Source organism: Lacerta agilis, chromosome 7 (genome assembly GCF_009819535.1).
Source record: "Lacerta agilis isolate rLacAgi1 chromosome 7, rLacAgi1.pri, whole genome shotgun sequence".
Classification (NCBI taxonomy): domain Eukaryota; kingdom Metazoa; phylum Chordata; class Lepidosauria; order Squamata; family Lacertidae; genus Lacerta; species Lacerta agilis.
In genome coordinates, this window is record NC_046318.1 from 40446364 (window position 1) to 40465499 (window position 19136).

The 19136-nt window shown below is 40.8% G+C and overlaps 1 protein-coding gene and 1 pseudogene across 19 annotated transcripts in view; one reads left to right on the top strand and one right to left on the bottom strand.

The window, feature by feature from the left end:
* The window catches only part of LOC117049807, a 108692-nt pseudogene that overhangs the window by 89457 nt on the left and 99 nt on the right, over positions 1 to 19136 (bottom strand).
* The window catches only part of EPB41L3 (erythrocyte membrane protein band 4.1 like 3), a 123202-nt gene that overhangs the window by 24621 nt on the left and 79445 nt on the right, over positions 1 to 19136 (top strand). For 17 of the 19 annotated variants that reach the window (XM_033154943.1, XM_033154948.1, XM_033154950.1 and 14 more), the window contains exon 1: positions 18021 to 18147. The exons of 1 other annotated variant lie outside the window; for it this stretch is intronic. The gene's annotated coding sequence lies outside the window, so the exon portion shown is untranslated. Of the gene's footprint in view, positions 1 to 18020; positions 18148 to 19136 lie in introns of those variants that run through there. One more of the 19 variants, XM_033154964.1, reaches the window with a different exon arrangement.

Genomic DNA, 19136 nt, shown 5'->3' on the forward strand with positions numbered 1-19136 from the left:
AAGAAAGACGCATGGCTGGCAAGCTCTTTGAAATATTTGCATTCATTTATTCTCCAGAAGCACAAAAGAAATAGGAAAAGGTTGTGTGCTTAGTATATTGGTCTGTAACCTTCCCAAGTCTTGATAAGCAAAGGCTGGTAACATAACAGTAACCCTTAGACGTAGAACATGGGATTTGCACAGAGATCCATCCAATTTTCCTAGTGTTCACAGATGTGATTGAAGAAAGCAGAGTACTAGTGTTAGATCAGATCAGCTCTCATGGGTTCAACAAATTGAGGCAGTAGTGTTATGGAAACAACTATTCCACAAATATAATGGGCTGTATCCAGTTAAGGCATACTTGAAGTAGCCTGCCTAAGGAAAAAACATCAACTTATGTTAGCAATCTCCATTAATTTCAATAGTTATACTCTGATAGGGGCTAACTTTGGATGCAATCCCATACCTTTAGGTAGTGGTCATCAGATGCATATAGTCAGTTTTGGTTGATATTGCGAAGTTCAAGAGTGGGAAGAGAAAGTGGTCCCTGGTTGCAAAAGGACTTCTTTCTCATTGAGTTATTTCTTGTTCCTTGCCATATGGTGAGTAACATTACTATGTTAGTAATATTTCATGATGGTATGTTTTTGAATGGTTATGAGTTTTATAGCAATTGTCTGTTGCAGTGGAAGCTACAAAACAGTTGGATATACATATACTGCTGGAGTTTGCCAAGTGATGTGGATGGTGTGACTGTACCCTATCATGAAAGTATCTCAGTTCACTTACCACCACTAATCTTCAAGGCACAGTAAGCAGTAGTTCTGCTGATCTTTTCATGGCTAAGCTATTGCTTTGGTTTTCTAATTTTATCAGATAAGAAGTAAATATGGACATCCTACAAATAAAATAAAAAGTTAAAAAATTCCTTCCACTAGCACCTTAGAGACCAAGGTAACATCAATTGGGTTTCAAAGAAAACCCAGAGACAAATTGGAATAAAAGATCTCTTATCAGAGACATAGATGGCTTTATTTAGATGATGTGCTGAAAACTGGAGATTAGTGCCACCTTCTGGAAACGAAGTGGAAACTAGGATCATAATAGTTCATCACATACTAATGTTTCAAGACTGGCATTGGAATGACATTTCTAATATCTTCAATAAAGCTGTGGCTATACAGACCGTCTCTACACTTCCATTTCATTTGCAATGAAGTTACCAATCCAGTTTTTCAGTGGTGGGAAAATTTAAGTAGAGATTGTGGGTTGATGGGCTATGTAGTGAGAATTTAAAAATCACTGAAACTGGTAGAGAATTGTTTACAGCCAATTTGTAAGCCAAACTGGCTACATATCTCTAGAATATCAGTAAAGTTTCAAAAAAAGCCTGTTAAGATGTTCACCCTCGAACTACAGGCTCATTTGTTTGACGAATATTATGTCAAACTTTATGCAAAGCAACAAATACCTTGCAGAAGAATGGGCCCTGGAATATGACATATTTCCAAAAGGACAGTTTTCAGACTGTCTATTTCAATATTGATTACAACTTTGTACTTGTAGAAAATTATGAGTATGTCAGGAACTCTAAATTTTATGTGACATTTATTGACCTTATGGAGCCCTTGGATGCCATAGACAAAGAAGAACTTTAGAATAAATTTGTATCTACAAATCTAAATTTCAGACTGCTGGTGCCACTTTAAAAATGTATATGCCAATACCGGGAGTGGAGGGGGGGAGAGACTAGGTTAACCTTTAGATGTTTCCTATCTAAAAAGCAGAGATATCACCTTGCCGACAAAGGTCCGTATAGTTAAAGCTATGGTTTTCCCAGTGGTAATGTATGGAAGTGAGAGCTGGACCATAAATAAGATTGATCGCCGAAGAATTGATGCTTTTGAATTATGGTGCTGGAGGAGACTCTTGAGAGTCCCATGGACTGCAAGAAGATCAAACCTATCCATCCTGAAGGAAATCAGCCCTGAGTGCTCACTGGAAGGACAGATCCTGAAGCTTAGGCTCCAATACTTTGGCCACCTCATGAGAAGAGAAGACTCCCTGGAAAAGACCCTGATGTTGGGAAAGATGGAGGGCACAAGGAGAAGGGGACGACAGAGGATGAGACGGTTGGACAGTGTTCTTGAAGCAACTGGCATGAGTTTGGCCAAACTGCGGGAGGCAGTGAAAGATAGACATGCCTGGCGTGCTGTGGTCTATGGGGTCACAAAGAGTCGGACACGACTGAATGACTGAACAACAACAATCTAATGCAATTCATATTATTTGTGAGGCTAAGCAGGGCTGTAAGATTCTATCTATCTATCTATCTTGCTATTAGTAAATGAAATAGATTCAATCCCTTGTTTTGTGCTAGATCTTAGAACTTTTCTATGCAATTTGGTTTATACAGACTGCAGGATGCATTGGCACCAGTAGTCCCAATGGTGCCCATTGGGATTGGTGGGACAGAAGGGCCAATAGTGAAAGGAGACAGGGCAAACTAGTTCTAGTTTTGCCTCCATCCTTCTCTCTGCTGAGTTCTACAAGGGCAACAAAGAGATTGGATGTAAGTAAGAAGGTGGGAGGGGGACCTGCCTAAGGACAGGATGAGGTTGGTGGGGAGATTATTCACCATCAAATTCATTAGGACTTACCGGTACTTCTGAAAAGTAAGTCCTTGGTTAGGATTATGCTTTCACTGTTTCCCATATCTCACCTGCTACATATTTCCTTAAATCTACCTTCCACTTATCACAATAGTTGTTCCACCAGTTGTTCATACCTGTTAATATATTGTATATCTTAGATGTCAATATCCCCTTTTCTTGCTTAATCAGTTTCTCGAATCATTACCCCTTAAATTGTTCTTTCTCAATTTATTCTGAAACCCGTTTCCTTAATTGAAAAATAAACTGCTATAATCAAAATCTGTGATTACCTCTCCTTTCATTTAATTCTTGATATGAATAAATTTCTCCTCTCTAATTAGATGCTTCCATCTTACTAATTGTATTTGCTCTCAAGCTTTCCTCAAATTCATTGCCATTATCTCTCTGTATAATTTATTACCATGAAGATACTGCTGGACTTGTTTTTACCTTTTCCCATTTAAGAATAGATTCCAAATAAAAATGAATTGCCTTAAAAAATCAGACATTAGCATCTAGACAGAGGTGCCAATTTTAATAAAATATTTGCAGGGGGAGCAGGTAAGCCCTGCCCCCACAAAATCAATCACAAGACCGTGGCAGATGCACACCATTTGAATGGCTATGGCAGTCAACTTTGAAGGCACCTGGCCCCCTCAAATATTTTAGTGGGGGGGGGGCTGGCTGAATGGACCTCATCCTGTAGAGTTGGCTCCTATGTATCTAGGACTGTGAGAAAAGTAATATCCAATATTCTTTTGAGATGAGAAGGTTTCTAGATGGACTAAGCCTAAAGGAGAGAAAGTTTTTGGTAACACCTTTGACAGTGGCAAAGAAGAAGCAGAAACTCCTTTGGGAAATGTGTTGGACACTGCACTGAAAGAGGATGGAAGTGTTCACCCATAAAGTGAGTGCAATATGTGAATGAATTGGTTGTGGTCACATTCAGAACAAAATGAGGAAGCATTGCTCTCACTCTTCATTGGCTTTTATTTTTGTCTCGTTTTTTTTATTACATAGACAAATCAATTAAATATATAGCATTATAACAATATCACATTCACTATAATGATACATTTTCAGCTGGAATTCAAGAAAGGGAATGATGTCCTAAAGAGACCAAGCAGGCATTCCTGAAATGTGTGTAATGGTTCCTATTTCTCTCAAATTTTATTTGGTTAGGTTAAGTATAGGATGATGTGGAACACATAACTAGTAAAGAAAATTAACATCATAGGATGTCCAGTTTCAAGAAACCTCATGGTGTTGGTTCTGCTGATTTTGGGGCAACTGGATATCCCAATTTCCTGCCTGTTTCCTTCTTTTATGGTTTGATTTTCAAGATTTACTCTGAGTAGACACATTGAAATGAATTAATATGACTAAGTTAAGTCCATTAATTTAAATAAATTTACTCTGAATAAAACTTAGTTGCATACCACTCATACATTGGGGTGAGGAAGGAGGAACTAATGAATTCTTGGATTTGAAAGTGATGAGAACCTTGCATAAAAATGCCAATAATGACTACCAGGCAGAAGTAGGGAAGACAACTTTGGGTAGAACTCAGAGTTTATAGAATAAAAAAGTAATTTAGTATATTTCATATTTTGTATTTAATCTTACCTAGTTATATCCTCCAATGACAACCTATTCATAGAAATTCAAGTTGCACAGAGCCTAGAACAGGAACAGAATAGCAGAATGCTCACACAAATAACAAATAATAGTGATCCCTTAGATCCTAAACCTTAGGAGCTGATAATCAGATGACCATGTTCTCCAATTAGAATTTTGGAATAATTCTGTTTTATTTCCTACCTGTTTTGTTTAATTTGATAATCAGTCGAAGCTGACTGATTATCCACACAATTTTGACTTCAGAGAATGAGCTTAGGTGTTTCTGAAAGTGGAGTCAGTGCAGAGTGTGTGCCTAAGAAGCCTTTGGGACTTTGACTGAGATAAAATGATGATTGCTTAGAAAGTCATTAGCTTCTTGCTGGTTTTGTTACTCTTTGCACAGCTTTACAGTTTCATCTGCTTGACAGAGCTGAATAAAAAACACACCAATCCTGACAATTTGTAGGTGTCTTGGGAATTGCAGAGCATGCTACTGAAACATTTCGTTTCAATGACTTACCACAACAATTGATAAAAGTGAAACTTCAACTGAATATGAGTGATGGAACAGAGATATAGCTTATACTTGGGCAGATAAATGAATAGACCCACGTTAGTCATGTTCCTTATTTTCAGTGGATTTACTTTGAGTAGGAGTAACATTGGATACAGCTTTCATCTTTCATTTTATTGATTGAATTATTGCATTTATATACCACCTTTATCTTCCAAGGATCTCAAGGTGGTATAGATGGTTCTCCTCCCCCTCCCCTTTTCATCCTCACAACAACCCTATGAGATAGGCTAGGCTATGAGATAGTGACTGGCCCAAGGTCACTCAATGCGCATCATGGCTGAGTGGGGATTCAAACTCTGTGGTCTCCCAGGTCCTATTCCAACACTCTAACCATTACACCAGACTGGCTCTCGGCTTCTAGTTTCAAAGGAAGTGTTATAGATTGTCTTGAAAAATGGATGCCATGTATATGATGTATAGCACCTGGAAACAAATTGAGAAATTTCTTAAATATAGAGCAATATGCATATAAGCAGTGGAGACAGCATGAGGAAGAACAACTATTGATGTAACTTATTTATTTATTTGTATGGCCTTTATTATTTTCATTGAAAATGAAGCAAAATGAATAAGGATTTAGTCAGTAATCACTTGCCTATCAAACTATTTAGCCAAGATAATTTCTTCAAGAGACCACAATTACCGTATTTAGGGCCTCATTATCAATAAGGACCAGGTTTATTCCTTTGGTGAATGAGACCTGCGAGAACAAGCATGTAATGAGTTTGTGGCACTGGTTCCACTTAAAGGAAAGATAGTTTAAAGTGTGCATGCAGGAAAAAGTATGCACATGAATGTTCACTCTTTATTCCCATTGCCATATCTGTTGTGTGTACAGATGCTTCGGTTTGTAAAACTTAGGTCCAAACATGGTTATGAACAATTCCATAAATCTTTGGCTTCATATCCAGCTTGTTCTTTTTTTGGTTTTGTTTGATTTTACGCATTTATTTATATGTTCTTCAAATGAATTAACGCAGGATTACACCAGTCAATCAGAATAGATGATTTGGTCGATTTTGTTAGAGCTTATACTGAATGATATAGCCAATTGGTAATAATATATAGAGAGAGGACTTATTAGTTTAGGTATTGTACAGTAAGGGGATGGAAAAGGGAGGTCTAGAATAGCTTTTATAATTGCCTGACATGTGGCATCCCCGAGATTTATGTCTATCTTAGCTAGAATAAATACTACTACTACTACTAATAATAATAATTTATTTCTACCCCACCCACCTGGCTGGGTTCCAGATGTGTTTTAATTTAGTTTGTGGGTTTTGTGCCTGAATGCTGTTGACTAAGTAGGTTAGTTTATTACACTGAGCCTACATCACTAATTTTACAGAATTAAAAGGGCCTCCTTTTTGTATGGTGTTTAAAAATATTGCACACCAGCTTGACTGTAGGATTTGTAGGATATCCTTTCATGAACACAAAAGTGATGGTTGTGGCCATGCATTTTCAGCTGAGATTCTGAGTATATAATTGATCATTGCATGCAAAACTTGTGGATCAGTTTGGAGACTGAGCTGGAGAATGTCATTAGTATTTCACTTGTTTGGTGTAGGAAACTGTGACTGCCATGCCATGAAGCATTTATTCCACTGCATTAGAGATGAACAAATGCTTCAATGTAATGAAGACAATACTAGCTTTTGACCTTTTTGAAAATGAAAGACCTGAAAAGTTTGCGAAGAGCAATTGTATGTGTAGAACAAGTAAATGAGGTTGATTCTGTGATTAACATAACAATCCTATACATATCTATTTAGTTTATTAGGATATGAAACTAGATTAGTATGCATAGGATTGCAGTTTTAATATATATGCAAGAGTAAACATTTCTGAAGAGGTTATTATAGTTTACATGCATTTTTGTACAGCTTTGAGAACCTAAAAACATAACAACACCCAAGCTGGCCAGGGAACATGGCAGGATAGGGAATGAATGGATGGATGGATGGATGAACAAACAAACAAACAAAAAAAGTGTGTGTTCTATGGATCAAGACAGTTCTCAGGTACTGTCTCCAAGATTCTAAAAAGAACTTGTTGCATAGCAACACAAGCAGACTGACAATCTAAGTAGCCTACAATTAAATAGCTGTTATGAGGCCTGTTTGAAAAACTCCCTGTAGTGGTTCTCTCCAGACAGTATATGTATGCAGCATGTTGCAAAGGGTGCAAGACATTTTCTCCAACCCATCACTTACCTTTGTGGGGTGTTTCCAGTGGAACAACCACCATAAGTATTTTAATTATACCACCATCAATATACCTCTGCTAGGAAGAACAAGAAAAGGTATGTGGGGGTAGAATGAAGTTAGCAAATGCCTAGCATATTTTGGATAGGAAAAGGCACAGAAATATGTTGCAATAGATGTTTCAAATAACACATAGCATCATAGAGTTGGAAGGTACCCAAGGGTCTTCTAGTCCAACCCTGTATGATGTCCCTGCGTACTAGAACAGGCAAGTAATCAGGGGCATAGCAAGGGGGGCATAGGGAGAGGACCACCCCATGTTGCATAATGGAGGGGGTGACAAATTATCAAGGAACAATTACTGCCCTACTAGGGCGGTTAATAAAAAAACTTTTTTTTTTAAAATGCCTGCTCCAAAGGTCTTAAACTAGGGATTATATAGCTATACAGTATATGAAATTTCATGCATATCGGTTAATATCTTGACCCTCCTCCACCAAAATAGCTGTTTACTTGGCTGTTTTCCTATGTCGTGAGATGTTCTTAGGAGGTAATTTAATTATTGTTTGATTTTATACCAATGTTATGTATCTGATGTTAGCCACCCTGAGCCCGACTTTCGCCGGGGAGGGCAGGATATAAATAAAAGTATATTATTATTATTACTTGTTATTATTCCTTTGTAAGAAAATATGAAATAACATAAAACCATTTTTGCAAGGGGGGGGGGAAATCAATGGGAGGGTGACAAGAAATTTTCCACACCGGGTACCACCTGACCTTCCTACACCTCTGCAAGTAATGCTGACAAATCTTAACCATACAGCAGAGAACATGGCTGCAAAATTTTAAGAATGTGTCTTATTTGTGGAGCATAGAGCTGGTGATACTGCAGAAGCCCTAATCTTGATGTGGAATGGTGCAATCCTTAGCACCCATTCTAAAACTGTGGAGCATGTTTTACTACCTGGTATAGGGATGCGGGTGGTGCTGCGGGTTAAACCACAGAGCCTAGGGCTTGCTGATTAGAAGGTCAGCAGTTCGAATCCCCGCAACGGGGTGCGCTCCCATTGCTCAGTCCCAGTTCCTGCCCACCTAGCAGTTCGAAAGCACATCAAAGTGCAAGTAGATAAATAGGTACCGCTCCAGCGGGAAGGTAAACGGCGTTTCTGTGCGCTGCTCTGGTTCGCCAGAAGTGGCTTTGTCATGCTGGCCACATGACCCGGAAGCTGTATGCCGGCTCCCTTGGCCAGTAACGCGAGATGAGCGCTGCAACCCCAGAGTCGGACATGACTGGACCTAATGGTCAGGGGTCCCTTTACCTTTATAGTGCAGTGCTGCATGCTAGGAAACAGCCTGGATGATGGCTAGAGTGACTTTCTCCTTCAAGTCCTCAAAGTATCAGAAGCTTGCTCCATAGTAACTCAGGGCAGAGGTTTATGGTGTGGCTTCCCCTGTTCTGTGCAACAGCATTTCTGTTGAGGTCCAACACATGGCCACTATCTGCACTTTCTGAAAACAACTGAAGACTTTATTTGTCTCAACAAGCTTTTCCCAACTGGATGCAAAGGCTTCTGCCTTAGTTGTATTGTTAGCTGTATTGCTTATAAACCATCTTGAGTTATTTTTGTACTGTTTTAAAAACTATTTTTCTCTGCTTTTATTATATGTTTTGTAAATCATGTTGGTACATACAAAAGGGAAATAATAAATAATAACTCTCCTACAATGACACGTGTGTGGGGTTTTGTTTTTTTCTAACATTGGCATTTTCTTGTGTACTCAGTCTGTACTTAGCAACAAGCAGTTAATTGGCCACTTGAACTGAAGTGCATAATGAACCTGCTCTTCCTATCATGCCTGTTGGTTGCACTTCTCAGAAAGGGCAACATGGAAATACCGGTAGTAAAGAGCTGCTAAGAAAAAGGGATTAAGAGGAGTATTTTTCTCTGTGGGATAGTAAAAAAAAAAAGGTCAAACTGTTAAGTACTTAAGAGTACTGAGAGAAATGTGAAACTTCTCTAAGAAAATTAGTGTCCCAGATCATTTTTTAAATTTTAAAAATCATTTTATTACTAACTTGTTAACTTTTAATATAAACAAATGAATAAAATTAAGGTGCCCAAAGTATCTCCATGTCTATCAAACAGAAAACCTGCATAGATATGTAGTTAGTGTAAATGTTAATTAATATATGATAAAGATGACTTACAAACTTTAAAAATGTTTGTGAAATCCTTAGCTTCCCTAAAAATACCCAAAAGATGACGACTTATGTTCTATAGCAGGGTTTCCTAAACGTGGGTCTCCAGCTGTCTTTGACTACAACTCCCATCATTCCCAGCTAGCAGGACCAGTGGTCAGGGATGATGGGAATAGTAGCCCAAAAACAACTGGAGACCCAAACTTGGGAACCCCCTGTTCTATAGTTTCATGAAGTGAAACAGATAGAAATCTCATTGAGGGCCAATTTATCAGTCACAGCCAGCTGCTTATATACACATTTTATTTACTCAAATGACTTTTCATATGAGTGCTGTGGACTCAGCTGTACAGCTGTGACACTAGGTGTATTTTTTTAAAGCTTTTTAAAAAGCATTTTCAGAACTTTTAAAATATAGATTCCACCTGTATCTGTAAGGAGAGAGCTCACGTAGTATCTAAACTTCTGTAAGCAAGGGGTGCTTAAAATACAGACTTCTATGTTCATGAAAATTGCATTAGTTCTATTCTTGTGTTTCATTAAATCCACATAATGTGGATTTAAAATTGTGAATTGCTATGGGGACACAGTTGATTAGGTGCTATAGAAATGCCTAAATATTTTCTTATGATATATTCATTAATGTATGATATTGTGGATAAACAAATTCAAAAGTGGGCCTAAGAACTGATTTGGATGGATGCTGTCTCTCCAGACATGCATTTTAAGGATGTGGGGGGGGGAGTCTCTCAGTTTCATGTCAGATTTGCATGTGACTGCTGGGTCATGATGTGTTTGGGAGAAAGGGCAGGAGAGATATTGAATGATTTAATAAAAATAATTTCATTATTTTTAGATGATAGTTAATAAAAAAAATATTCGCCATCAGGTCCCAGTTATATTTTTAGATATAACAGTGTGATATTCTGATTGGGGAAACAGACTTGAATCTACAGGTGCTTATTTGTAAACAGAGGACAATTCTGTTAGCAGAAAGTGTTTGTTCATAATGTGCTCAAATCATTCCTGCTTCAGTCTCCTATCTCACAAACTTCATGAACTGTTGTTGGTTTTTTTAAAGACACAGGAAGAGGGGTGGGGAACATTTTGACCTCCAGATATCTATCAGCCCCATGTTAGGGGAGTGGGAGCTGATGTCCAGTAACATCTGGAGGGCCAGAGGTCCCCTGCCCGCATTTGGGAAGCTTCCCAAAGCTTCTGTAGTTTATAAAATTACTTTTTGTCAAAGTACAAGTTACCAGTTTTAGCAGATTACCAAGGCAGGTGTTATGTGACGGCACCAATAGTTACTAGGGTGGTTACCGGTAAATATCCTCCACTTCCTGTATTGTGGACTAGGAATCAGCTAGTAAATCCCTGTTTTGTTCTGGGGGGAAGTGGAGGGGGGACAGCAATCCAAAGTCTTATTGCAATACAGATACTATGCATTCATTAGTGGGCCAGCTCTCTTCTCACACCCTTCCCCCAGCTTTGAATTAACATCTAGCCTGATGAAGAGTTTTGGTGGACTCAAAAGTTTTCAAAGTTATTTGGCTGCAGAGGACAAATAATGCCCTGAGAAATAACATAATCATTCCTGAAATAAGTGGCAGTGCTTTGTCCCTTACCACTGGGGAGCAGACATCCATGCTATATCTCATACTCATTTGGAAGATCTTCCAAACCTAAGAAATAATTTTGAAGGAGGATGTGCATTGCAACAGGAAGGGAAGGGTGAGAAAGGCCTATCCCATGAGCAGAGCTTCAATTATGGAAGTTAGGGATCCAAATCATTGGGTTGTATCCAAATAAGTTATATTTGCACTTGCAGTAGATACAGTGAAATCAAATGACAAAGTAGGCTACAATCCAACCTTCCTTTGCTCCAGCTTGTGGGTGGTGGGTTGGAGAGGGCGTTGCTCCTTCACCCATCCCCACTAGTCTCTACTTGCAGAGAGTGGGGGCATTGAGCCAACCCTAGATCTGAGACATCCTGAGTCAGTCCGCACTGTACCAGCTCTAGGTGAGTCCAGGAATTTGCTACCTACTCCCCTGGCTGGCATGGACGATGAGGCTGCAGATATGGTGGTTCCAACACTGAGTAAAGCCAGCATAGGCTTGCATTGTCCTGCCCATCATGTCCATTAATTTAAGTGGGTATACTCTGAGTAGAGCTAACATTTTGCACAGCCTGGTATTATATTTTAGATACACCCCTTGTGTATCTATTGATTGATTACCGGTAACTAGATTCTAGTTAATACTAATAGATTGTATTGTATAATAGTACTATATAAAACTAATAGATTAGACTCTCGGTTCCTTTCCAACAATATAATTGTCTCTCATCTATCTTCTGTTATGTCTCTGCCAATAACTTTCATAATGGTTTTTTTGCATTTGTCATGTTCTGTGGAAGCAGCATTCTTTGGAAGAATGGTGGCATTGGTTTTGTTTTCTGAGGCAGGCAGTCAGCATGTCCTGTTAACTTGTTAGAGGTCTCATTTCTACTGTTTCAGCACTTTCAAACAATCAGCCCTGTAGCTGGGGTATTACATTCTATGGTAATGTTGAGTTCAAAGTTGCATTGACAGCAGCAGAGCACAATGCTTAAAACCCTTAATCACGTTTTACTTTTAATTGGTTACCAAATCCAATCAGTTTCCAGAATACTTTAAAACAAATTGTCAGTTCACACAAATAAATTGGAAGGGTAAAAACTGCCATAACGATAATAAGTACACCTGTTTTAAAATTCCACTGAAGTCAGTTGATTTTATTTGTAGAAAAACACCCTGATGAAATGGAAAAAATAAGTTGGTATTTAACTATTTCTGTTTCATAGCCTAATGTCCTTGCCTGCCCAAGCAGTATGATAATCAGGAAATATAAACATACAAAGATAAATCTATCTTCAGTGCAGACATAATAAAAAGATCTTAAAGGAAGGGTGCTAATTATGCACAAGTGTTATATTCAAAACTGCTACATACAATTCTGATTGTTTTCAGAGGTTACCATGATTGTTCTTCAGTATAAGTGTAGCACAAAATTGGTGTGTGTGTTTTAATTTAACATTTTTAAATGTATCTTAAATTGCTTTTTATTTATTTTTTCTCCATAAATCTGATAGTTCAACTTAGATATCCCTTCAAAAGTGCTCTGAATTCGGGAACTATTCTTTTGTGGTTTTTAAACTATTTTTTAGAGGCCTCCGGTTTCTGGGCATATGAAGTATTTATTAAACATGTGCAGCCATGTTCTTCCTAAAAATCCACTTTCTCACTCCATAAACAATAACCTGAGTCTTCAATGCAGGAATTATGCGACATATTCCTAATTGGTAAAATGTCCTTGGATTAATGCATGCTACTTCAACTGTTGTAATATTTGTCTGATAGTAAATAATTTCCTAACAAAATGCAGAGATGTCCATTAGGATTTTTGTAGATGGGCAGTAGGAAATTTGCTTCTCTGTGGAGGTAAACAAATAAAGCAACTCCAGTGAACTTGCCTTTTAAAGTAAAACAATTCTGCAAAGTTAGGTACTCCTAAAACTCACTTCTTCTTTTTTAGCAGACTTTACTTTCGTGCAGGGTAAGGTGGAAGGGTTCCTGATGTTGAGGAACTCTCAACTCCCAGCAGTTCCAGTCAGCATGGCCAATGGCCAAGGATTGTGGGAGGTGTAGTCCAGCAACATCAGGAGGGCACCTGCTTAAAGGCTACATTCTGCATTTAATTATAGTTGCCTGAGTTTTATATAATTTTCACCTCCTATCCTACCTAGCAATAAAGTTTTCTTTTTCTCATTAAGCACAATTAAGCAAAAATTATCCTTTTGTGCTCTGAAAGCTCTGGAATGTAACATAACTGCTTGAAGTAGAAGCCTGATCTGAAATTCCCCTGTCTTACCCAATGGAACAAAACAGGGATGTGAAGTCTTGTTGCAGTTCATAGCTAAGCATTACATTCCAAGTGCTACATTTTTCTGGAAGAGGCTGGATAAAAATGTTACCAATCTTAAAAGAAGAGGGTGAAAATGAGAGACCCCTTTTTCCTTTTTTATAGTTTTGGTATATTTATTTAAGTAATACACTGTCTAAAGCAATGAAAGATGCATTATAGTTCCACTTACTTAGGATAATTTATTGCACATAAATTTACTGTAGTTTCAGAACAGTACATAATCCATGCATATAAATGAAGCAAAGGAAGAGTACACATTAGATCTCATTAATTACTCAACAGCTCCTGAATTGTCTTCTGCCTTCTCAGTAAAGATCAAAAGAAAAATGGTTACTGTGTTAAGTTGCACCCAATAATTACATGTTTTGGGGAACAACCCTCAGCACCCTGAACAAACTACAGCTCCTAGAATTCTTTGGGGAAAGGCATGACTGCTTAAAGTGGTAGGACAGCACTTTAAAAGTATGCTATGGATGTGTCCAAGCACAAGGACTCCAAGGTCTGAGATGAAGCTGCAAAATTCTCAAAATTGTACAAGCCAGATTCCATACCACTCATCTTACAGTAAGAAAGAGCACAATATCCCTCCCCTCTCGTAAAGGATTATTGTGGGGAAATGAATTTTGAAAGGCTGAATCCATGCTAGAAGGGTTAATGTGTCTGTAAATTCTATCCACTAGTCAAAAAGAGTAAAAGTTATAGGTGATTTTCAGATTTTTGATTGCTCTAATAATGGGGCGCACAGAGCTTCATTTTAGACAGAGTGGTACAGATTGAAGCAGAGAGAGTACTGAGTATATACCAGATTACTTACTTACTTACTTACTTACTTACTTACTTAAAATGCAGATACAAGGTGAACCTTGAGGATTGTGCACATCCCTAATAGTAAACTACAAATAAGATATTGAGGGAATTTAACTAAGTTGAGCAGAGAGGCGGGTAAATGCTATTACTAAATATAAATAAACTCAGGGGTCACCACACCTAAATCTCAGAACCTGTTTTCATTGAGGGGCATAGGATACAATCCTATGCACACTTGCTTGGAAGTAGGCCTTATTGAACTCAATGGGCGTTACTTCTGAATGCACTTTACGGTTGTAGTATCAGACTTGAAGCAGCTGAACAATAGTAAAGAAACAAGTACTTCTGAACATGTGCATATATGTGTTCTTCATAGCTGTCAACTTTTCCCTTTTTTAAGGGAAATTCACTTATTCCAAATAGGATTCCTTGCAAGAAAAGGGAAAAGTTGACAGCTATGGTTACCACCACTGAGTCATCACAGGCAGACCAGTCTCTATGTAATATTAGCTAGAAGTCTGCCAAGTTTTGGACGATAGAAGTTTTAAACTGGGTAAAACAATATTTATGCATGAAATTAATGTATTCTTCAAAGCCTAAGTTCAGTGGGGATTACTTTTGAGTAAATATTGCCATGTAAGTTTTGCAGCTTTAGTAACTCCCCAACTCCACCCCTATTCTGATATCTTATTAAAAGGGGAATTGAGGACAGTTGATTGAAGACTACTGCTCAGCTAAGATTCAGTAAGAATAATATGGAAAAAAGCAGCCAATTATTATAAGTCTGTGGTACAAATCAATAGCTCATGCTCATCTGGAACATTATGTACAGACCAGTGATCTCATCTCTTAAAAAAGAAAAAGGAAGGAATGAAATTCAGAAGAAGAGAACAAAGGTAAGATTGTTTACCCCGGCAAGGAGATTGCATACATAGGTAAAGTGAATATGGTGTTCTCTCTACTTGAAATAGAAGAACGAGGAATGTTCCATGCCTTTAACAATAAGAAAGTATTGTATTCTTAACCATTTTGTAAGCACCAGGTGGGCTGGAATTCAAAGGGACACATGTGGTGTACCATGCATTCCTATCCTAATTAATTAATATAAATTTATACCTTTATAATACCAATTTATATCACAATATATTCAAAAAATGGATCACTGTTCTATAAGCCTTTTGTTTCTTGCCTGCTGTCAGGAGCAGGAGCTGACCAGGGGCAGCTCAGCAATAAAACACCCGGTGTCATTGAAGTTAACCCTTTATTCAAAAAAACCAAAACAGCACAGACCTAGTGATGGCAGCAACTCTTTCCAGTAGGTCTTGCTCGAATGAGGCAGTTGTGAGGACTGAATATCCCCAGCTTCCCGCTCTCTAAGGTTCTTCCCCAGCAGCCTAAGACTCCATCGTCTTGTTTCTCTTTGCTCTGCCCTCTTCATTTATCTTCATGTTATTGGAGACCAGGCAGGAGGGGAGCTGGTCACAGCAAGAGAGGCAGACTCCCTGGCTTCTTCAGCAGGCTGACTCATCTCTGTCTCTTGCCCAACCCCACCCTCCTGCCCCTGAGTGTGAACTACTCTCTAGCCTTTTTCCTTTCCTGTCCCCCATTTTTTGAGTTCATTTAAAAAAAGAAAGAGAATCCAGTATGTATGCCCTAGTTCCTTAGAGGAAGGGGAAAATACAAATATAAATAATGGCGCTGATATACTTGGTTCAGAGGTCTCATTGACAGTACTTTGCAAGCCAAGGTAGTGTGTTGACTAGAATTGTGTGCTAGGAGTTGGGATACCCATGATTCAAATCTCACTAGGTGGCCTTTGGCAGACCCTTAAGTAATAGTTAGAAAACTTACAAGGTTGTTGTAAGGATTAATGAGATCATACATGCATAGTACTTCCAATGCAACTCAATACCTGACATTCTAACCAGTCAGTCCCCAGAGAAGATACATTCATACAGAATTGGGGGTCTAATTACCAGAAATAATACAACCTCCACAGAGTTGGTCAGATAGAGTATACTTGTTGCACAAATATACCCCATTCCATTCCATTCCTGGGGCCATTTTTACCAGTATAAGACCTGCAGGCCTTTTGTAAGGTGCATTTTTTGTAAGCAGCATTTGCCACTTTCTACTTCAGGGTGGTCCCCCTGGTTTGAGGTGCTTGGAGCTATATGCACTGGGAATGAGACACTCCAGTGTTAGCACAGGAGTGAGAACAGACCACAACTCCCATCATTCCTGACTACTGGCTCTGTTGGCTACAGTTGATGGGAGTTGGAGTCCCAACAACACCAGGCCACAGGATCCCCATCCCTGCTCTGCATATTCCATCTTCTATATGAAGGGCACACCCAGGCACTGTAAGGTTTGTAGCTGAGCTATAGCTAAGTCTTGATCTTGGCTTACTGATTGTGATTTGAGGGAGACAAAAACCATGAGTCAAGGTTCACACTTAAAGCTAAGCCAAACCATGGGTTAGCTCCTGGTAATGCAGCAGCAGCAGCAGAACCAGGGAAGAAGTAAAGCTGCTGCTGTTATTTTTGCTCAAGTAACCACAAACTATCGTTCATGCTGAGCCATGGTTTTGACAGCGTTGTGTGCCAATTGAGACACTAAAACTAGCAGGTTTCTACTAATTTGGCCAGTGAAGCAAGCTATGAGAAGGTGTAGCAGACTGAGCTATGAAGTAAAGGTAAAGGTACCCCTGACATGACTCTGGGGTTGCAGCGCTCATCTTGCTTTATTGGCCGAGGGAGCAGACAGCTTCCAGGTCATGTGGCCAGCATGACTAAGACGTTTCTGGCGAACCAGAGCAGTGCACAGAAACACCATTTACTTTCCCACCACAGTGTTATACCTATTTATCTACTTGCACTTTGATGTGCTTTCAAACTGCTAGATCAGCAGGAGCTGGGACCGAGCAATGAGAGCTCCAGTGGCGTAGCGAGGGCGGGGCGTTGGGGGCGGTGTGCCCTGTGTTCCAGCCTGGGGAGGGTGACACTCTGTGCCACCCCCCCCCCCGCGAGTGCGACTCCCAAGCCGCTGCCCAGCAGCCGCAGCACAGAAGAGGTGCAGGGCGGCGGCTTGGGAGTCCGGGCGGACTGCGCATGTCTGCAGCAGCCTGCACAGACTGCGCATGTGCGGACATGCGCAGTCTGCCTGGGCTACGGTCCGTTGCGCATGCATCATGACACATACGCTATGGAGCGGCGCCCCACCCCCGGGGGTGCTGCTTGGCTTGCTGCCCCCGGCAGCCAAGCAGCTTGGTACGCCTCTGGGGAGCTCACCCTGTCGTGGGGATTCGAACTGCCAACCTTCTAATCGGCAAGCCCTAGGCGCTGTGAATCTTGCTTCTGCCAGTTTCATAATGTGGTTTCAGACAATCCATTTTGGCTGTAGCCTTTCTACCTGCAATAAACTGACCTACCTTTCAGAGTTTTAAGGAGTATAGCAAGATCAGGTATGTAAAATGCTTTGAACACTCTGTAGCGTTAACATGTGACATCCTTATCATACTTACATAAACGTAAGTTGCGCTGAAACCAATGTGACCTACTTCCAAGTAAAAGGTGTTTAGAACTGAAGTGCTAGTATTTATTACTATTGTAGGCATGCCACTAGATTGTCGACTTGTGTCAAGCCAGCTTCTGATCTTATTCCTTTTAACTGCAATTGTGTTATTGCACCATTGACTTTTGGGTATGTTTGGCTCAGGAGATGTGGCCAAAATTAGCTGGATCTTGTAAATCCAGACATCTGCATTGCTGATGAACAAAAGTGCGTTTGGTGGGTTCTTTTTTAGCATATGGTCTTTTTTTCTTTTTCTTTTTTTTACTGGAAGGTTAGTTTTTCTCTGCTCGTCGTCTTCTTTTTTTAAAAGAGCTGGCAGGATCTTGCTTCTCCTTTCCGTTTTCGGGGGTCTGGGAAGGCGTCTGCACGATTCTGATTTGCTGAAAAACGCAGTGGGCTCGTCCTGGGTAGAGCCTCGCTGTGCTTGCTGCTGCTACTGCTGACGCTGACGCGTGGCTCTTGCTGCTGCAGCTGCTGCACGTCCTTGTGACGTGCTGGAAGCCGACTTGGATCCCGAGTCCCGGCTCTTCCTCTCCTTGCAGCGCTCTTTTTGACAAGGTACACAGACCTCTGAGTCTTTGCGGTTGCTCGTTATTCCCGTGGTGTTTTGCGCGCGTTCCTTCTGCTGTGGGAAGGAGGGGAGGGAAAGGGGGCTCTCGAAGGCCTTCGCCTTCTGCTCCGATTGATTTAAGTCTCCCGTGAATCGCGATGCATGTTCCAGAAGCCATTTTTAAGTTAACAGTTGTCCGTGGTTGAACATTTCGCATGCACTCGGCCTGCAGCAGGACGCCAAGCCGGGGTGGGCAGCTGCCCTCCTGGCGCTTCCTCCCTGGCGAGGGAGCTGGCAGGCAGGAAAGCCGCTTCCCCGCGCCCCGAGCGAGGGGCTGTTTCGTGGCCTTGGCCCCTGATGGTCCCCCTGGTTTGAGGAGCTTGGAGCTATATGCGCCGGAGTTAGGCGGGGAACTCGTTGCCTGCTGCATTTGCTAGCGCCGGCCAAGGTCTCCCTACAGACTTAGGAAAATGAATGGGGTTGGGAGGAAGGGCGCTGGGGGGGGGGGTGAGGCAGCAGAATAAAGCGGTAACAGGGGATGGCCAGGGGATTAAGTCGGAAAGGTACGGTCTACCTTGGAAGCCGGGGAAAGGTATGCTTAGGCAGCAGCCGGGCGCCGCCGGAATGGCCGGGGGCTCGGTGTGTGTGTGTGTGTGTGTGTGCGCGCGCGCGCGGGTGGAGCGTGATGGATGGAGCGAACCGGCAGCATTCGCAATCTGCGCGTGAGTTGACTTTGCTGCGAATGGGTGGCTGTGGCTCTGCAGTGCCTCCCCCTCCGGGGTTGCCTGGGGCTTAGGAATTCTGGAAGAAGGGAGTGGGGCGGCTGGGGCAGGGCGCTGTCGTCTGGGCCTGAAAGCGAGCGAGGAGGGTTGCCGTGAGTTGGCGGAAAGAGGCGCTTGCATCGGGCGCGACGAGCTCAACGCGCATAGCAAGAACCTGCACAGACCGAGCCCAGGTACCAAGAAGCTTTTGTCCTTCTTGCCTGCGCTGCCCTTCC